The 21,369-nt window shown below is 43.0% G+C and overlaps 1 protein-coding gene across 4 annotated transcripts in view; it reads right to left on the reverse strand.

Annotated features, from left to right (window-relative positions):
• The window catches only part of NCKAP5 (NCK associated protein 5), a 993,237-nt gene that overhangs the window by 888,664 nt on the left and 83,204 nt on the right, over positions 1–21,369 (reverse strand). Inside the window, exon 1 of one of the 4 annotated variants that reach the window (XM_086718451.1) lies at positions 5,387–5,899. The exons of 2 other annotated variants lie outside the window; for them this stretch is intronic. The gene's annotated coding sequence lies outside the window, so the exon portion shown is untranslated. Of the gene's footprint in view, positions 1–5,386; positions 5,900–21,369 lie in introns of those variants that run through there. One more of the 4 variants, XM_086718456.1, reaches the window with a different exon arrangement.

Below are 21,369 nucleotides of genomic sequence, written 5' to 3' on the forward strand. Positions count from 1 at the left end.
CTGGGTGGCTCAGTCAGTTAAGCATCTGACTTCGGCTCAGGTGATGATCTCACAGTTTGTGAGTTAGATCCCCACATCAGGCTTTGTGCTGACAGCTCAGAGCCTGGAGCCTGCTTCGGATTCTGTGTCTCCCTCTCTCTCTGCCCCTCCCTCCACCTGCACACTCTCAATGTCTCTATCTTTCTCTCAAAAATAAACATTAAAATTTTTAAATATATTCTAGAAAAATCAGCTAAAAGAGTAGAAATTTTCTCTGAGGAGCAGGACTGGGGAATGGGGTGGGAAGGATGGCTCAGGGACCACAAGATACATATATCTTCATATATATATGTACATATAGTACTATACATGTATGCATTTATACATAATATATGTAGTTATAGAGCTACACAAACATTTGTTTTTCTACATTATGAGCATATATTACTTCCATTTTTAAAAATTTTTCTAATAATACAATTACTACTGACAATGGGAACCATGTGGGACCTATCTTTTGAGCTGGCCCGGATCAGTGTTCTGTTTCCAGATTCAATTTGCCAAATGAAGCAAGTACCCTTCATGGAGCAGTTTGTCAGACATGCATCTCGACAGTAACATTTGTTCCCACATTTCAGAACTAACAGCTCTTCTTTCAACACCATAATATTTATCTGCCATATTATGGACTGAGCTTATATTCCAAAATGTGTTTGGGACTTTCCTCTTGAACTCAGTCCATTGGGTTTCTATAGTCTATCCAAATTCTACTCAAAGGACTCACTAATCCAGAAAGTTTATTTCTAAGAAGGAGAGATCTGGTTTCTTGCCCTGAAAATACCAAGATTAATTTATGTAACTACTGGGAAGTACCTTGTGTAATTGAGGCTTCCAAACTGACATGACACACTTCATTAGACAAGTATGTATTGGGGCATAGTAAATGTTGCGGGTAATGTTCTATGCATCTGAGAGATTTATTATTTCATCTATAAGAAAACACAACTGGGAATCCAAAGTTCCAACGGCATTAAACTTTGCAGAATTAAAGAGCTAGAGAAAAACAAGGCTATAAGTTACCTTGTGTTTAACTGGTTCTATGGCTTGCCAGTGTTCACTGTCAACCATCTTGGTTATTTAAATCCACTATCACAAAATGTTGCCACATCCCTTGGTAAACTCTTTAGGGACAACCAAATGGCCAACCATCATTTCCATTTTTTTTTTTTAACCTAAATTACCTGGATTACACTCGACCAAGTTGAACTCCGCCAACCAAAACCCATACCAAGAACACAAATAATCTTGATGTTTAGCCATAAACTTGGACTAACCCACAAGAGGATTCATATACCAAATACCAAAGAACTGGGCATGTGCTTTAGACATTTCTGAAAACTAGAAAATGCGAATCACCAGTTCAACCAGTTGACACCCGGAAGTATACATCTGATTTGCTGCTGTGCCAGTACAATCAGTCCAGGAGACAAGCAAAATCAAAGTTCCATCATTGGCAAAGTTCATGAGAAAAAAGACGCCTTCTATATCCAGAGTACAATGAAGGATTAAGACCGTGGGCTCTGGGTTCAAATCCGGCATCTGTCTCTTACTGCCATGTGATGGTTACACATTACCTCATCTCTCTGTACCTCAGTATCCTTGCCTGGAAAAGGAGTATAGTGACCATAATGAGACAGCATGTGCAAAGAGCTTAGAAATGAGCCTAGTCTACTGTAATCACTCAGTGGTGATTGGGGGAAGAAAATAGTTTAAACAGTTTAAATATTTCCCATTAAACATGTATTCATACACTTTTTTTCATCATTTGTTGGGAACTCACTCTGTGCCAGATGCTGAGCTAGGATGCTGACATTACAAATTTGGCAAGGCTGTGGAAGATAAATTGGGTGGATAGAGAGGTGCCATGGGCAAGAATATAAAGGTACGAAAGAACATACAAGCCCAGCATGCTGGAGTAACAGAAAGTAGTGTGGGTAGCTAAGCCAGTCATTTCCATGAGAATCAGTGGAGGAACTTTTTAATAATGCCTGGATCTGAATCTCACTTTGGAGATGCTGATTCATTAAGTCTGGAGTGGGACACGAGCATCTGCAAGGTAAATAATAATGACAATAGCTAACACTCATTAGTACTTAATATATGCCTGGCATTGTGCTAAGTGTTTTAGCTACATTAATTTATTTAATCCACCCCCATGTCTTCATGAGGTAGGCACTCTTTTTTCTTTTCTTTTTATTTATTTATTTATTTTTATTTATTTAGTTTTTAGAGAGAGAGTGTGCTCGAGTGAGAGGCAGAGGGAGAGAAAGGGAAAAAAAATCTTAGGCTCCACACTGAGCATGGAGTCTGATGTGGGGCTTGATCCCACAACCCTGAGATCATGACCTGAGCTGAAATCAAGAGTCAGATGCTCAACTGAGCCACCCAGGCACCGCACCCTGGTAGGAAAACCTATTAGCCACATTTTAAAGAGGAGAAATACAAACAGAAAAGTTGAGCGAGTTAACCAAGATCATAAAGGCAGAATGTGATAGAAGCAGTGTTTGAGCCTGGTCAGTCCAGTTCCAGATGCCAAGACCTCCATCACTATGCCATGCTGCCCCTGGACCTTCAGTGGAAGGGTCGGGTGAGCTGTCAGGCCAAGAGCCTCGTGGACAGACATGGAAATACATGCGGAGGAGTGGAGAAGAAGGAATCAGAGTAGGATGGTGGATATTACATCAGGAAGAGCCCTGTTGGCATGCTCAGGAATCTGGCATTGAAGGCCTTGAACCCCAGTGAAGAAGAATGTAAAGCCACTCAGCACAGTTATGTGACAATTTTGTCAACTACGTGCAGAGGCCTGGATGCTTGATGAAGAAAAGGGGATATTTAACATTAGCCATTCACTTATTCATTTATTTGGTATTATACATTGAGTAAGATTCTGTACTACTAGGTGCTGTGGATATAGGAAGCAGTAAACCATAGCCATTGATTACAATGGACAAAGGGATTTAAATGGCAAAGAGCTCCAGATTCCAAAGCACAAGTTATCACAACACACCATGAAGATCCAAAGAAGGAAATCACTACAACCTGCAGCAAGGGCAAGGAAGGTTCCAGAGAGAAAAGGAATGTAGCATGTGGGGGGAATCTAGCTGAATGTTAGAATCTGAGGTCCAGGCTGCAGTGAGAGGATGAAGGGGGAGGGGGAACCAAAGAGAAAATGAAAAGAAGCTTATACTGGCAAGAGGGGCTCCAAAGGGGAGGAAGGAAAACAAGGTGTGGGCAATAAAAAAATAAATAAAAAATACAAAGTTTGAGACTTGAAAGTAAGGTCGAAGTGCAGAATGTCAGAGCTGGGAACCACCTGATATCTCGGGAACTTTACATGATACAAAATGCCTTTTATACTATTTCAACTGCCAGAATCACCCCACTTTGCCTTTTGGCCATCGACTGTAGTATAGTCACAGTTCTCTTTGGTTCTCTAGCAAAAAGAATGAGGAACAGAAACATCTCGAAGCATACCGAGAGCCAAAGTCAAAACAGGAACAGGGCCAGACCACCTTTATCTCTCCACCTTCACACCACACTGTTCCTACAAGAAGGCCAGCAACCACATGTGGGTCCTGGTTTTTCTATAATCTTTAGGAATGGAAATGTGGAATGTATGCTGGCATGAGCACCAAAGACTTCGTTCCTTGTAGCTCTGCCGCCATCTTGCCATGTGACTCTGAACAAACTATTTCCCTTCCTCATGCCTCAGGTTTTCTTCTGCAAAAGAATTAGCTGTGACTAATAGTTTGAAAACCGTTTTAGTAGCAGTTCCCTTATTTTATTTTATTTTTTTTTAATTTTTTTTTCAACGTTTATTTATTTTTGGGACAGAGAGAGACGGAGCATGAACGGGGGAGGAGCAGAGAGAGAGGGAGACACAGAATCGGAAACAGGCTCCAGGCTCTGAGCCATCAGCCCAGAGCCTGACGCGGGGCTCGAACTCACGGACCGCGATATCGTGACCTGGCTGAAGTCGGACGCTTAACCAACTGCGCCACCCAGGCGCCCCCAGTTCCCTTATTTTAAATGAAAAGTTACAAAAAGCACTGAGCATCTATCTTAGCACGGTGTGCTCTGATGGAAAAATTTGGGGCTGACAAACAGGCGGGAGAGTGCCCACCTTAGAAATCCATGGAAAACACTGAAATATTGTAGGACCTTTCTGGCACTGGCTTCTTAGAATTTTGTGAAGCCAGAGAAAAAGGGAAAAGCAGTGAAGGTTGTCCCTGCTCTCCTGGGCTAGTGACAGAGCAGCTGAATTGAGGAACAAGCTGGGGCTCCAGGAGTGAGTCACAGGGTTCGCATGCTGGAGTTAACACGCTAACAGCCAGTTCTTGCCAATCCGTGCAGCAGGGCTGTCCCTTCTAGATGGCAGGAATCAGCTGCGATTTGCTACTGGCTACAAGCACAGAACTGCAAAGCCAGAAGCCTGAAGCACGCAGCAGAAAAGACCAATGCACGCATCTCTAAGGTAGAACTTCCAGGTGGCCCCGTGCTACTGTGATAAGAGCGAGCCCATGTCCAGCTCACCACACTAGAAGCCCCTCTTCCTATTCCCCCAAGAATATCTGGACAGTTTTAAAGAGTCAGGAGGAAAATCAAAGAGAGGATGTGGATCTGAAATCCAAACCTAGCTGAGTGTCAAAATAGGACTTTTTTAATAGTACGTTAATTCAGGTTCCTAACTCAGAAGACAAGTCAGAACAGTGAACATTTCTCCAGATACTCAATGGGAAAATATCCAGATAGGAACGGTTTCAATTTCAAAACATTCTTCTATACTTTCAAATTCCCAGAGAATGAATGAGCCTGGGTGTGTGTGCACGCGCGTATGGGGAGAGGGTGTAGGCAGGAGGGAACTAGACACTGTAAACAGCATGCACATATTAGAAATCTATAAATCGCAGAAAGGATCAGAGACAAAAAAAAAAGTGGGCTTCCCCCTCCAGCACACCAGTTAATTAATAATTAAGTCTATAGTTTTCTATTAAAATTCCTAGGTCAGCCTCATAGTTTTTGGTATGGTTGGTTGCTTCTTATTTGAAAAAAAAAAAATTCCAAACTCCCAGCAGAGGCAAAAAAAGGACTAGGCATTCACTATCTATTATCATCTATATGCTGGTGCCTGTTCTTAGACAAGGAGTCCTCTGCACCTACCCCGGCAACTTCAGCGCACTATAATTACTAGGAACAAACACATACTTGTGGCAGCCGAGAGAACCTGTGGAAACACCTAAACATCATCACCTCACTTTAAAAGGAAAGCAAGCTGTTTAAGCAAGAAAAACTGTTACAAGAGTTTACAAAACAAACAAACAAACAAAAAACAAAACCCACAGCTTACTTGTAGTTAGCTCTTCAGTCAATACATATCACAGTCCTGGAGACAGACACAGCCACTGCTCTCTCCAGCTAAAAATTTCCTCCCAAGTTTATCCTCTGTTTATTTTTGAAGCGTTAAAAGGCCGCACCAAGAGAACACGCTCAGTTTTCCTGCACATCCAAAGCAGCAGCAAAGTCCTGCAGCGAATTCGGAGCAAGTTTGCGGAGACTTGCTCCCTGGGCTGCGGCTCCGTGGTTGCTCCGAGCTTGTAAATACAAGCTCCGTGGACAAAGTCCCAAATGACATCACTGGCAGCTGCTTATTGTTGAGTCTTTATTAACTGACTGTCAAAAAGAAAGGAGGGGGTGGGGAGCGAGAGTATCTTTTCTGCAGCAAAGTCGGCATCTCGGGGCGGACTCCAGTGATACATGCTTAAATAATCCCATTGATTCAAATTTTCAAGAGCTTGGTTTTTCTCAGGTCAGAGCCTTTCTCCGGAAAAACACCCAGAATCGCCTCCACCAGTTGAGGCTGGATAAACTGGAGACGAGCAGGGAAAGTGTGCAATGCCAGCATGGCCCCGCAAAGTTGTTTACCCACCTGTTTCCAGTCTGCTCCAGAGTTTGATGATTCACAAATATGAATGTTAGTTATGGCTTCTGTAGCCTGACAACTTTTATTGTGATATATACACCCAGCTCGTGTCTTTCTGAAATGTGTTATCCTGGGGTGCAACTCTTTTTTAGACACACTCGGAAGTTTTTCAGCTTGTGGTAGAAGAAAGGGTTTCCTGAAATGAAGGCAAAATTTTGTGTATATGTGCAAATAGGGTGCTGGAAGCTTTCTTTAGATTCTCAAAAAGAATTTTTTTAATGTCATTTTAATTCCAGTGTCGTTAACATACAACGTTACATTAGTTTCAGGTGTACAATATAGTGACTCAACACTTCCATATGTTAGGGCTTATCAAGATAAATGTATGCCTAATTTTCTTCACCTATTTCACCGGAGTCTCAACATTTTAATGACCTACCTGCACCGTCCCCATCGGGCCCCCCCCCCAAAAGTAGCCTTTGCCAGGTATCTGTAATAGTCTCATGGAGTACTGTAAGCCCCAGTCACTTCTAACTAGCAAGATAAAAATGGGCATTTTCCCGCCTGTTTTCCACTCTCTCATGGAAGCTCTTCTGTCAGCTGGTTCTTACCGTTTTTTTATAGTTCTCTCCCCACCCACCCCACCCCCACCTGGGGAAATCCACAAATCCTCCACCAAGTCTCTGTCATGAAGCTCAACACTCTAGACCACTGTTCTTCCTTCCTCTGAAGTGCTATAATGATGCTGACTATTTATATTTATTTGCAGCTTTTTATATACTGACTTATATTTTTAGCTTGTTTTGTAGCCATCTGTGTTCCGTCTCCCCAACCCAGTTTGAAAGGTCTTTGAGGGCAACCATTGTGTTGTGTTATTTGTTTATACCCAAATAGCCTGCCATAGTCAATCTTAAACAGAAACAGGGGGTGCTCGGCGGGGGTGGAGACTAAGAAGGGAGGCAGGAATAAGGTTGGCAGATTCCATGGAATGGGTGTATATTTAGATTAAACACTCTCCTGGCCCTTGGGAAACAATGACCTCACATCTCACTACTTCCCCACAGTGGATGCTCAGTGCATGTCCAAAAATTATTTTTTCAAAGAGCAGCAGTTGATTTGGTAGGATATCAAGGCCCCAAAATATTCTACTTTCATATAGGAGTCACTCGAGGTACCTGAGTGGCTCAGTCAGTTAAGCTGACTTTGGCTCAGGTCATGATCTCACAGTTCGTGGGTTCGAGCCCCACAGCAGGCTCTGTGCCAACAGCTCGGTGTCTGGAGCCTGCTTTGAATTCTGTGTTTCCCTCTCTCTCTGCCCCTCCCTCACTCACACTCTGTCTCTCAAAAATAAAAAAAATAAAGATTAAAAAATTTAAAAAAAGGATGTACCTAAAGATTTTCTAGGTACAAACCCTTAGAGCCAGCAGTTCCACTTTGCCAGAATGAGCCCACCACTATATTCACAAAAGAGCCCCAGGATATAAGCTCAAAAATGTTCTGTGCAGCATTATTTGTAACCCAATAAAATACAGATAACTTAAATATCCATCAATATGAGAAAAGGTAAATATAGAAATGATGGTACATGCACAGTACAGAAAACTTAGAAAGGGGTGAAAAAATTTGAGGTAACTGGGCATGTACTGATAGGGAAAGAAGTAGTTGCTTGCTGAATGAATAAAGCAAACTGCAGTACAGAATGTAGTGTGTGATGGAGGAATTATACAAATTATTAACAGGGGTTTACCCTTGGGGAGTCGGATAGGGGAATTTTCATTTTTGTATGCTTATGTGTGGTCTGATTTTTTTTCAATGAGCATATTCCACTTCTGTTATTAAAAAGATAATACTAGTATAGGATTGTACAATTTTCAAAATAAATCACAAGGAGAAAACAGCTAGTTTTTCAACAAGTCTAACATATAGTAGGTAATCACTACAGATCTATTGATGGAACACATTTTCGGAGTCTCTGTGAGGATACAGCAGCACACGTGGGGATGGAATGGGGTTAAGAAGACACAGAACCAGACACTGGATTTTCCTTCCTGATCAAATGACCGACACCGCCCCCCCCCCCCCCGCCCGCCTCCTTGCCATTACATTAGAGAACTGGTTTGAAAACCTCTCAGACTCTGTCCACCTTAAGCAATGATTAAAGTTAAGTGCTCAGAACATAAAGTGCTGACCTTTCTGTTGTGCAACTGCTATTTGACAAATGGAATTTTAAGGTAAGACAAGTATGAACCTCTTTGGTTCCATTCACTGGTTGCTAGCAAGCACAGAGGGAAAGTCAGAAAGCTTGTAAGGGCATAGGTTTGCCAAGCTCCTTGTCATGGCTGGTCTAACATTAAGGAACTCTCCAGAGGAAGGTTAGAAAAGTCTAACCCACAAAGAGTCTTCAGAGCTTTGTTAAGGACTCTAGGCTTTGAAAATCAGTGGCCTGGGGTGATGGCATAACGCACAGGTCTGTCTCCTCTACACGAGGCCTACATGACCTCTATAACTGAAACCCTCAGGCATAAGCCCTGCATTAGATACTACGCTTTTCTTTAGGGGGAAAATGTCCAATAGAAAGGATGACTGAAAATTTCCACCAAAGTAAGAGAAGTTTTTCAAAGCACTATTTCCATTCCCCTAGAGAAAGCACGTTGGAGTCTTATCTTACTTCCTAGTGAGAAGATATCTTATGTCTGTAATAATTTCAAGAAAAGGAAAGTACAGCCCACATTTCCTGCATGTTTTTATTTTGCTATGATCCACACATTATACGAACCTGAGGACAGATTCTGTTTAAATGCTCATGTGGAGCCCTTTAGGTGTGATACTGTCACACTTTCCCAAGTGAGAGTTAAAGACAATTATTTAACTTGACTTACAACTTAGTATAAAAATAAATAAGGGAAAGACGATGGTGGGGGGCTGTCTTCTCCACCTCTACCAGGTGATCATTAACGCTGCTGCCCAAATTACCTCACATGCTAAGATGCTTAGCTCACCTCCCGTTTCAGGGCCTTCTCAACCCCATTCAGGCAATCCCCTCTCTCCCATGAGGCTTGCCCTCACCCATGGAAGACTGCCAGGCGGTGTTATAACAGGCATACGAATGTGTATTTATCTGCTCCATTTTCAAAAGTATGGTGCTGTATTGTTCATGATTGAGTGTTTTCTGGAAAATCCCTGAAGTCAGAGATGGTAATCAGATCCGCAAGGTGTGAAACAGAGCCCAGAGGTCCCTAAGAGATGCTTGCTGGTGATGGTCATGTAATATTGGTGACCTACCAAGACTATCATCACAGGTTTCTATCTCCAGTGTCTGATTTCCCCTCCCTCTGCCTCTTATACCCAGAAAAAAGTATAACTACCGCCATTTATTAAGTATTTATGTGTTCTATTTGCATTAAATGCATTACCTAATTTACCTTTAAAATAACCCAATGAGTTACATACTATTATTATCACTTCCTTTCTACAACTAAGGAAACCAAGGCCCAGAAAGATGTGTTACTTAAGTAATCTGACTACAGTCACACAAATAGTAGGAGGTAGAGCCACCATTTCAGTTCAGGTCTGCCTGACCTTCCAGTGTCCTGGGGTGGGCTAGATTCCCCTGAGGATTATAAATATTGAGAAGAGATTTGATAAACCAATATGAACAAAGACAAATTGTCTTTCAGTACACCTTTGACTTGAATCTTTAGACATTCAGTACACCTTTAGACTGGAATCTCAAACTAGTGTGACTTTTGCTCCTTCCCATAACTCAGATGTTCTGCTTAGCTTTTAGAGGACATACGGTGTAGGCCTCAAAGACAAGTGCCAAGACCATGGGAATCACACTCATGAAACTTATCCCCAGAGCATCACCTTGGAGTAAATTCTCCATGCCCTTACAGATGGGCAATATCCAATTGTGAGGAGAAAATGCTGAAGAGCAGGCATTTAAGTGTGTTTCTTATTTCCCTTTACACAGAGCCTTCAGTAACTCACAAACCTTTGCTCTGATATCTTTTGTTTCTTGTGGAGCTAACAGTTCTACCAATGCTTAAGAATAGCCTGTTGCCAGTTAGTCTACCCCGCAAAAGTTAATCTGATCAGAAATAGGAAGCAGAAGAGAATTTAGAAGGAGTAACACTTCAATATTCAAATCAGCATGGCTTTTTAAAAATTTTTTAAAGGTTATCTATTTTTAAGAGAGAGACAGAGCATAAACGGGAGAGGGGCAGAGAGAGACAGTGACACAGAATCTCAAGCAGACTCCAGGCTCTGAGATGTCAGCACAGAGCCCAATGCGGGGCTCAAACTCACGGACCTCGATATCATGACCTGAGTGGAAGTCGGATGCTAAAGGAACTGAGGCACCCAGGTGCCCCATCAGCATGGCTTTTCAGGTAAGTCTCGAAAGGCCCTGGAATCTGCATGTTGGGGAAGTGGCCCACATCATTTTCATGCAGGTGGTTAAGCTTTAAGAAGCACTGACTATAACAAGAGAAATGAATATAAGACTTATGGTCTACAGCCAGACATTGATAAAGACGAAGGAGCTCTGTCCAGGTTCCTTAGGAAAGAGCACTGTGATCAACAAGCAAATTCTTGGTAACCATTAGCGACATGAATCACATCTGGCACAAAGTTGGTACACAAAGTGTGACTCGGAAGAGACAAAACAGGTGCCGCACTGATGGCCCCAAACACACAGTCGGATAAAAACATTTTCAGGCATTAATCGCGACAGATGTTACAACAGCCTCCAGATGTAAACTAAACAAAAACAAGAGTAAACCATGAAGTGTGAAGTCCGACAAAGTTCAGATTACTCTCACAGCAACTGCTTTGATACGTTTCATGATAAATCAAGTTTCAAATCTACAAACGCCTTTTTCCTCACTGGGGGAAAGGGAGTTCACTTGCTGGTACCCTCAACTCGCATGTAATCTATTGAGTTGTTGACATTATTGGGGCACCAGGGACCTCTGGAGAGGGGCTGATATAGTCAACATTTGATGAAAAAGGAGGTGAAGGGGAAAGATGTAAAATTTGACCTACTATGAAAATTTGTCCTGGAAATAGGGTGCTAGCCCCCCCCCCCCCCCCACGCCTTTGCTTTCCCACCTAGCTCAGGCTCTATCTAGGTCCAGCCACAGAGGAAGAGCAAGGGTTAATGTGCCTCAGGCATGAGAAGCCTTTTGATGAAAGGCCCTATGTAAGTATAAAGTATCACCATGAAGTTGGAGGATTTTATTTCAGCCTCTTCATTGTGTTGTTGACAGTGCATACTGTGAGTTTGACATTTTTAACTACTTTGCTTGCCCCAAATAAAAAGGGCTGGGCTGGAGGAGGTGGGAAAAGAGGAGGGGGAGGGGAGCCATATTCTCCCCCTAACTTGGATTTTACACCAATCTGACGTGTAGCATTAAAGTCCAGTTTGCCAGCTGAGTCCCACAATGCTACCTCAGAGATTTATGTAAATTCATTAAACTGCAAGATGCAAGTTGCATTCCTTTTAATCTGAGAACAGAGTCCTGAAACCAGAGCCTGAAGGAGGCCTCAAGGGACATGGCTGTCTATACACTGAGAAAGCAACTCATTTTGTGGCCTGTGGGGATTGTCTAAATAAAGAGACCCTGAGTTCGATTTTCACCAGATACAGAGAGGCCATTAAAATCAGTGATAGCCCTAAGGGAAAGAAGAAGGTGGAGATAGCCACCTGGTAGATGTGTGAGACCCGGATTATTGTGTCATTAGTGCCTTTAATAAAGCCTACCCTGGATGGCATGACAGCTCCTCGTGGTTCCTAAAACACTGGGGCTCTGGCACCCAATAGCACCTGCCCCCACTCCACATACGAGCCCCCGACAACAGCCCTGGGATGCAAAAAAGAAAGGCTGATAACAGGGTAGGGCGCCCCAGTGAGGAGGCAGGATGGGTTCTCAAGAGGACAGACTCCCAGGCTCTGGAATCCCTGCCTGCATTTGCCCAAATGGCCAGCAGAGCCTTGGGCTGTTGGGCCTCCCCCCGCCCCCCACCCTAGGCCCCAGAATTCCTCCTTTCATGCTGACAAAGCATTTTAAGTAAAGAAGACAAAAGTGGGTGTGCTGGAAGAAAGGCAAGTCAGGGGTCTGTTGAAAGTATGGGATGGAAGAGGGGTGTAGCTTTCTTCTTTCTTCTTCCCCTCACCTTTGGAAGTATGCACACACATACACACAAACATACAGGCAACAGGAGTTCTTTTCTCTGATGGCCTGATATGTTAGGTTCCAGAAACACCTTATTTTTGTGTCAAGTATTCCTCAAGGGCCCTTTAGAAAAGACATCCTTACAGATCAGAGAGAGAGAGGGAGAGAGAGAGAGCAGCAACTCGCTCCACAGTCTGTCTCCAATCAGACATCCCTGGGAAGTCAACAGAAGTGGCAGAAACAGAGGGGTGGAAACAGAAGAGAGCTGATCACTCAGGTGCAAAGAACACCTGTGGAAACCTGGGCCAAGGCTCCAGGGGATGTGTCAGGCTGGGCTTTGCCCCAGGTGGGCTTTTACAGGTCCAGGGCAAGCACTGTCCTCTTGCCCTCTTGCCCTTGTGAAGAGAAGTGGTCACCACGCAAGCAGGGATGATGCACATTTAGCATATCTCCCCAGAGAAGAGGTGCCTATTCTTTCCTCCTATTCCCAGGCAAAGCTCACTCTGGTGTCTAGAAACCATTCTTTGTGCAGGAAACCACACTGTACTAGGATCCTCCATAATTGCCCTGAGGAACCAGAAGGCCTGCGGGACCTAACTCCGCAGATAATAGAGCCCCTCAGCTCCATTGTCACTGCTGGTTTAAACTTTATACTTTAAATAAATCCAGGGGGTTGTTTTAAGACAGATTAAGCTGTTTCTGGGTACAATAATCTATTGTTAAACCTAAAAATCTACCAGTGGGGAAATTATTTTAAAGTATAGCCTTCCTCATAACAAAGAAGAATACCAATTCATTTTCTTGGTTATCATTTATTATTTTGACTGATCATAATAACATGAGTCTTATCAGTGTTGGTCATGAGAGGCTAATGTTAGGTTAAAAACACTTATGATATGGCTAATACCTTCTGAATAAATATAAAAATGATAAATTCCTTGGGGTGCCTGGGTGGCTCAGTCGGTTAAATGTCTGACTCTTGACTTTGGCTCAGGTCATGATGTCATGGTTCATGGGACTGAGTCCCACATCAGACTGAACTAATGGTGCATGCCTGCTTGGGATTCTATCTCTCCCTCTCTCTCTCTGTCCCTCTCCCACGTGCTCTCTGTCTCTCTCAAAATAACTAAGTAAACATTTTTTTTAATGATAAATTCCTTGTTTGTATAGGAAGGGTATGGTTATTATAATAAGTAGCATTTAGAATGCTATTTTAGGGGCGCCTGGGTGGCGCAGTCGGTTAAGCGTCCGACTTCAGCCAGGTCACGATCTCGCGGTCCGTGAGTTCGAGCCCCGCGTCGGGCTCTGGGCTGATGGCTCAGAGCCTGGAGCCTGTTTCCGATTCTGTGTGTCTCCCTCTCTCTCTGCCCCTCCCCCGTTCATGCTCTGTCTCTCTCTGTCACAAAAATAAATAAAACGTTGAAAAAAAAAATTAAAAAAAAAAAGAATGCTATTTTAGCAATAGAATACTTTTGAAATAAAATCTTCAGTAGCATTTGGTTACATAAAACAGTTTTAGGATGGTAGCCCTAATGTCCCACAGCCCATCCTGCCAGACATCTCCCACTCCTACCTGCTGAAAAGAGCAGAAAAGGGACACATATTTATAGGCACGGCCAAATAAATTGAACTCGAGTACGTTATTCTTTGCCTGTCTGCTCCACCCCTTATTGACCCTTGCTCTCTGAACTCTTTTGACCCAGAGCCTCTGCAGCACCCAGTTTAGCACTTAATTATACACAGCAAGGACTTCTGTGTTCACATTTGCTTTCGATAAGCCACTGTTATCTCTCAATCAAGTTGGTGTCATCTTGACTCAGAGACCACATTCTAGACTTCGTAGTTAGCAGGGCGTTAGGCGTGAGGCCTAAAAAGTAAGGACAAGCAGGTGGATTTGACCAAACAGGGGATGCCAGTCACAGACTTGAATGGGTGCCAGGGAAGCAGGAAGGCAAGGTATCAGCACCTCACATGAGGAAACTTGACAGTTTTTCTTCTTTTTCTACTCTCTTTTCCTTCTTCAGCTCCCCCTCTTCCGAGCTACATGGCAGATGTAGATCATCATACCTCGCCGCTCCTCCAAGATGCAATCAGTGTAACTTAATAATGGTGAAAAATAGTTTTGGAGTCCAGAGAAAATAATATATTTTTGTCTAATAAATGTCATGTGATCTTGAGGACCATACCACGTCATTCATCTCTTAAATCACTATCTTTTTAATTTATTATTGAATCCTGTATCCTAGGCTCTATGCATATTTTGGAATCTGAACAACTATGAATACTCATGGAATATTCAGTGGGTGTCTAATGGTGGAAGTATAATAGAAAAATATTTGTGCCCCTGTTTTGAGGAAAATAAACTTAAAGTGGAGGGGGCCATTAGTCTAAGGGTGAGAGGTGGTAACAGATTATGTGTTAGAAACAGACAATAACACGCAGCTAATTGAGCATGATGCATGATGCACTAACCTCTTGGATACAAAGAAATTAAGTCATTAGTAGGGAGCCTAGTTCCTCAATGGTATTGTTGACTAAGCATGAACTGTGTTTCACATGAGGTTAGAAAGTCCAAAGGTCACTATTAGTGAAACATATCAGCTCTTTAGGGCCTTTCTGTAGCACATTCCATATATTGGACATAAAGTAAGCAGATCTTGCTCTCGTTTCAGTGTAGAGACAAGATCAATCTCCACCAAAACTTTTTGGCCTTGGACTTGGATTAAGCAATCCTTAGAAAAGCACTCTCAGAGGCAGGTAATCTCCCCATTCCCTACACCAAACTTCCATACCAGCACTAAGTGTCCAGTCCCCAGGAGAGACTCATTCACTCTGGGATGGGTGGGTGGTGGATAAGCCAGACATCAGTTTTGGGTGGAAGTGAGCTTCTTACTACCTTTGAAATACATATTCGATCTCTGGTGAGAGAGAAGAGAGGAAAGAAGGAAAGGATACTCCAGAAGCAATGAGGTGAGGGCAGGTGTAGAGGAGGCTCCAGGATTGTTCTGTAATGCACATGGGTATGAGAGCATCGCAGTCTGGACTGAAGACACTGGCTCAGGGTCTGGCCTGACCAGTAAGGCAACAGAAGTATTCAGGTGCATGATGGCATTTAGCTCTGGATTGTATCCTCAATTTATTGCCTCTTTTACCATTTTCCATTCTTTCCCTATCCTCAGCAGTGTTTTCGAAAAAATTTTCTCTTTTAATTCACTGTCCTCATGTTCCATTTCCTTTTGATCTCTATTTGCTGCCAAGTACATGTGAAGCAAGTTTCTCAACTCCCTGCCCATCCCCCAACTTCCTACCCATCCACGTCCATGGCTTCAGTTGTAAGTCCATGAGGTGCCTTGGGAAAGGCTTTGTTTGACCCACATAGAATCCAAGTTTAGCACTAAAAGTCAAACATGCTGGGAAACCCCTTGGTCTAGGCACACCAAGAGGGTTGATCACCCTAAACCCATCCAATTTCTATTAGCAACTTCCCAAAATCTATTTTTAAAAAAAGGCTAAGTAGAAACAGTGTGTTTCCATACAAGCCACCTAACACTCCCAAATTGCTTCCATCAGCCCCTTCCGTGTAAAGATTCTGCATGGCTTCCTCTATTTCCTGCTGAGTCCCACTTCCTACAGCAACATAAACCTCTGCTCTAGTCTTGTGTTTCCATCTTCCTGGCCACCCTTCCTTCCTTCAGCAGTATTCCTTACCCTTGGACAACCTCTTTTCTTCCCATACCCATCTTAGTAAAAGACATCTGGCCAAATTCTGAACTCTTTACAAAGAAACACTGTGGCATGTCCTTCAGGGAAGGCCTCGTCTTTCAGTCTGGAACTCAACTTGTGGAGGATGCTAGCTTGTGCTTCCCAGACCCCTCCTCAAGCAGCACAGGGTCTCCAGCTGCCACCTCCTTCAGGATTTGTCTTGTCCAAGGGACCATCCTTCCCAAAGTGGCCCACATCCAGTTGCTGATCCATGTAAGAACATAAAGGCCAGGGAATGTGAGCTGATTCACTCCATGGGCCATATGCATTTGACAGCTGTCCAGAGGGCTGGCTGAGGCTTCGTGAGATTGGCATCACAGTTCACCTTCTCCTTGTGTCCAGTCCACATTCTTCCCTTCCCTTCTGTGGGTACCTACCCTAATCAACTCCCTCCACCCTGCAACCTGTATTCTAACCCAATCAATACAGGCTCTATCTCAATTTCAGCTTCTGGAAAGCCCAACCTGTGTTATAGCCTCAAACCTTATGAATTTTAAGTACAAATGGGGAAAGAATGTGTGGTTTCTGCAGAGTCCTCAATAAAACTGGTTTTCTTAGATAACTATGACACTGAATCAGGGTGAGAAACCACAATCTGGAAAGCCACAGGATATGGTCCAGTACAGAAGGAACCCAACAGATCATATGAAAAGAAACACACTTAAAGCAGAGTAGAAGCTTGAATAATTAAAGAAACTACATAAGGTCAAATAATAATAGCAGTAACTATAATGACCATAAACACTAACATAGCACTTAGGATGTGCCAAATGCCTCTCATGCCACTTTAAAATTTTTTTTTTCAACGTTTACTTATTTTTGGGACAGAGAGAGACAGAGCATGAACGGGGGAGGGGCAGAGAGAGAGGGAGACACAGAATCGGAAACAGGCTCCAGGCTCCGAGCCATCAGCCCAGAGCCTGACGCGGGGCTCGAACTCACGGACCGCGAGATCGTGACCTGGCTGAAGTCGGACGCTTAACCGACTGCGCCACCCAGGCGCCCCTCTCATGCCACTTTAAATGTCTTCGCTCAGTTAAGCTTCACCATGGTTATGTGATTCAAGTCCTTTCATTATACTAATTTTACAGTGAGGAAACTGAGGCACACATAGGTTGAGGAGCTTGCTCAAACTTGCACAGCTAGTGAGTGGGCAGAGCTAGGATTTTGACTCAAGGAGCTGGCTCCAAAGCCTCCACCCAAACTAGATATGATGTGAAAGCAGTTAGATGTACTCCATGTATTTATGGACACTAAAGCAAGGGGAACCAGTGAGAGATTAGGCAATGAGGAACTTGAAGAAAAACAGGACTCAGAGGGACAGGTCAGATGGAACATGACAACCAAAAATGACAGCAGAGACCTCAATTCTCTAGCCAGATTCTAGCCTGGCCTTTTCCTTTCTTTATAGGGTAGGAGGTCAGCTCAGGGTTGACCAGCGTAGGAACATGTGTGAAGGCAGATAAGTGGGTGTACCTAGCTAGAGTAAAGGATTTGAATGCAGAAATGCAGACAGCTCTTAACAGAAATAGGAAATAAAACTGCCTCAGTGGAAGGGAAACAAGTGATAACGCTAATGCCCTCATCCCACTCATGGCAATAAACACTACCCTCCATCATCAATAAGCTACATCAATACTTTGATGACCTTCCTTTTTCCCTAGATAAGGAAATCCTCTATTTTTTTTAATGTTTCTTTATTTTTGACTGAGTGAGAGAGAGAGAGAGACAGACAGAGCATGAGTGGGGGAGAGGCAGAGAGAGAGGGAGACACAATCTGAAGCAGGCTTCAGTCTCTGAGCTGTCAGCACAGAGACCGACGCAAGGCTCGAACCCATGAATTGTGAAATCATCACCTCAGCTGAAGTCAGATGCTTAATTGACTAAGCCACCCAGGCGCCCTGGAAATCCTCTATGTTAAACTGAGATACATTCAGCCCCAATTTCAAACCTCCATGTCTATATCCCAGTGGGTTTCATATATATACTTTTTTCTCCCCATTATGGTTCCACCATGTAAAAACAATTCTTTTATCTCCCAGAAATATGGGATAAACAAGACCGTAAGTATTTTTGGTTTCTGCACATGTCAACACAAAAAAACAGAGATTAAATTGTTGTCTTTCCCTTTTCTATCCAACTCTGCTGCTGCAGAGAAACCAGACAAACCAGTGAGCCCACTGCCAACAACACATCAGTCACAAGTTACAGGTGCAAGCCATGGGTTCCTTCCCTGACACTCAGGAGGCCAAAGTTTTCTGGCTTCCCCTAGCGACCTGTTTGCTTGCCCACAAGCTACTGCTAAGTTGGGATGACTCCAGTCATTGCTGCCTCTCGGATGAATTTTTAAACCACATTCTTCCTTCTACCTCTCTGTAGGAGGGAAGAGAAAAAGGTGAAGATACATAAATTTTTAAAAAATCCTACACTGCAAATTACTAATATTCCAAGTCTTTGGTCAAGCAGGATCTAAATTTTTGTACCTCTGTTTCTCTGTGCTGTGTGTATTATTCAGATGGATGTGGAAAATCGAACCCCATGCTAGATGCACAGAAGGGAAAATAGCTATTTTCTCTTTTACCATGGAAACCCTGTGCACCATGGGGTGCTAAGAAGAAATGAACAGCTTTAATAACTTGGGGGGATGGCTGCCTCTACCTTAGCCAGCATAATAGAGTTACGGTACAGCATAAATCACAGGGTCTAAAGCAAGCTGTCTCTTGAAGGCCCAGGGAAGCCTCTTACTCACTTAGAACAAATCAGCATGGTTTATTTCCAGGACAGGGTAAGCATTTCCCCCACAAGCTTGAATCACCTCTCTGTACCTTAGAATGCTCAGTGTGCAAGTCTTCAGAGGTAAGGGAACATTGTGGATCACATTTGCATGTGATGCTTGCATCCCGAATACACAATCACATCATGAAAAATAATAGATATTATTTTTTAGGATCATGATGCAGGCATATGTGCAAATACATGAATATATGACCCATCCAGAGTGTGTAATCAGTATAAATAGTTTAAAACCAACCTCTCTCTCTCTCTCTCTCTCTCTCTCTCTCTCTCTCTCTCTCACACACACACACACACACATACACAGAGTTTTAGAAATAATTTTAACCTCAATAACAATTTGCAATCAGTTATTAAAAAGCTCAGTTGACATCATGTTTCTTCCCACCTTCTTCCTCTCTCCCTTCCTCTTGCCCATCCTTCTCATATGATTTAAGTCAAGAAGAACTTAATAATATCCACATTAGCCCCTAACACTTACTCTTTTTCAGAACTCTGTTTCACATGGAATGACCTCATCCCAAGTTAATCCTCCATTGCTGCTAAAATAAATCTGTATTGAATGAGAACATTTGTTTTCCTGTCTTCAATATGAGTTTAAAAAAATTAAAAAGTAAACGCGGGAAGGAAACGTCTCAGATACATCTGGGCTCCCGGTGAATAGTATCAAAATGCTACACGCTTGTAAGACACGGCTAGAGATGCTTATCTAATTGGATGTCTGTACTTCTTCCCTTTCCCGGTCCACTTTCTGCTGTGCAAAATTCTTCCTATGGAGAGTGAGCCCATTTTATTGGAACCCACTGGCTAACTTAGGTCCCTCTGTTCTGCTTGTGGGATCTCACTGGCTGCCCTGAGGCCCAGGTGTTAGTTTGGGAATGCATTCTCCCAGGGCAGGCATCTGGCCCTGGGTCCTTAGCAAACCAACTGTGACAGGTTCCTCCAACAGCTGCAATGGAAGCCTGAGCGTCCAGGTGATTAAATAATCCTGCTTTCTAGCCTGCTCATGTGTCTGGATTGGAGCCATTTCCCTGGAATGGGACTGAACGGCTCTCTGCTCAATGACCACAGCTTGGTATCTATGGGCTGAGGCTCCTCTGGAATTATGAAATATCTCTTATCTTTCCCCGCCACTCAGACCCATAGTTATCACAAACATGCCCTTGGAAATAGGAGATCCTCCATTTGCCTGAAATGGAGTTGAAATTCCATTTCTTCATTGTAAATAACTGTTAAATTTGATAGCTGGGCATTGAAAAGCAGAGGCCAATTCTAACACTGACTGGAAAATATTCTTTTCTTGCAATGCCAGGCATGCCCACGCAACACACATTTGACAACATGTGTACGCCAGATGAAGATACAGACCAAGAAAAGGGATACTCCGTGTGTTTCATTTACATTTTCCAAAGACACAACACCATGTCCTAGAGAAATAATTAAAAGATGGCTTTTTGGTGAAGTTTAATGCTTCTGATATGCAAATACCAGTGGCCTCCCATTGAATAAAAACACAAATCCACAGCAGGTGGTGGTTTAATTTAATGACAGCTAACTGCTACAAGGGGATCCTATAGACCAGTGATTTTTAACATGTGGTCTCTGGACCACAGCATCAGTGTCACCTGAGAGTCTATCAGAAATGCAGATTCTCAGGCCTACCCCCCTCGACTGCATCACACTCTGTGAGTGGGACCCAGCAGCAGTTCAACAGCCTCCCAGGTGATTCCAATGTAAGAAAAGTTTGAGAACCACCATTCTAGGTGAAGCTGGTGCTTGATATGATCTAACTGAGGGAGTGGAAGGGTTGCTCTGAGAGCAAACATGCTCTCGAATAATCACTGGGTCTTAATCTACTCCTACTTCAGCGAGCTCTGATTCATGCTGCTGACTCTCTCCTAAAAGGTGCTACCACCAGGTAATTCTCTGCTCTCACACAATTATATCCCCCAATACACACAGGAGTAATGAGCTGGTGATTTGTTGCAACATGTGCAGCTCTACAGACATCCAGATGTATCCACTCACCATTAAGTCCTACTCAAAATTCCTCCAAGGGACAGACATAAATGTCCCCATTTTTATAGATGGTGGAAATCTAGGTCGCCAATGGTCTTTCAGTTACCACAAGATAAAAAGAGATCTGGGTTCACTCTTTGTTATAGCAAATAGCAGATTCCTAGTCTCTTGGTCCACTCAATCTGGTATAAAATCAAAAATCCAAAGACACTTTTCCAAGCCTCAACCACATAGGAGGTTGGGCTAGGGATATACCATTACTGGTTCAAGATGGTTCCAGTCAGCTGATACAAAATTTTGGTGGACAAAATCATCTTGCAGAACAGAATCTGGGATGATAGCCACTACTGATGAGATCATGGTGAAACAGTCATCTATATGCAGTGCTAACAGGAGTTGTAAACTGGTACAACCTTTCTGGGAAGCGATTTGGCATATCCTTTGACTTATTAATTGCACTTCTTAGGATTCATCAAAAGGAAATTGCCCACAGGTGCTAAAAATGATTAATATATAAGAAATTTCTCTGTAGTAATATTTTTATTTTATTTATTTATTTTTTACAGTTTTTTTTTTTTGTTTTTGAAGGAGAGAGAGACAGAGCATGAGCCTATAAGGGGCAGAGAGAGAGAGGGAGGAAGACATAGAATCTGAAGCAGG

This window comes from Puma concolor, chromosome C1 (genome assembly GCF_028749965.1).
Source record: "Puma concolor isolate L17-30 chromosome C1, mPumCon1.1.hap2, whole genome shotgun sequence".
NCBI classification, from domain to species: Eukaryota; Metazoa; Chordata; class Mammalia; order Carnivora; family Felidae; genus Puma; species Puma concolor.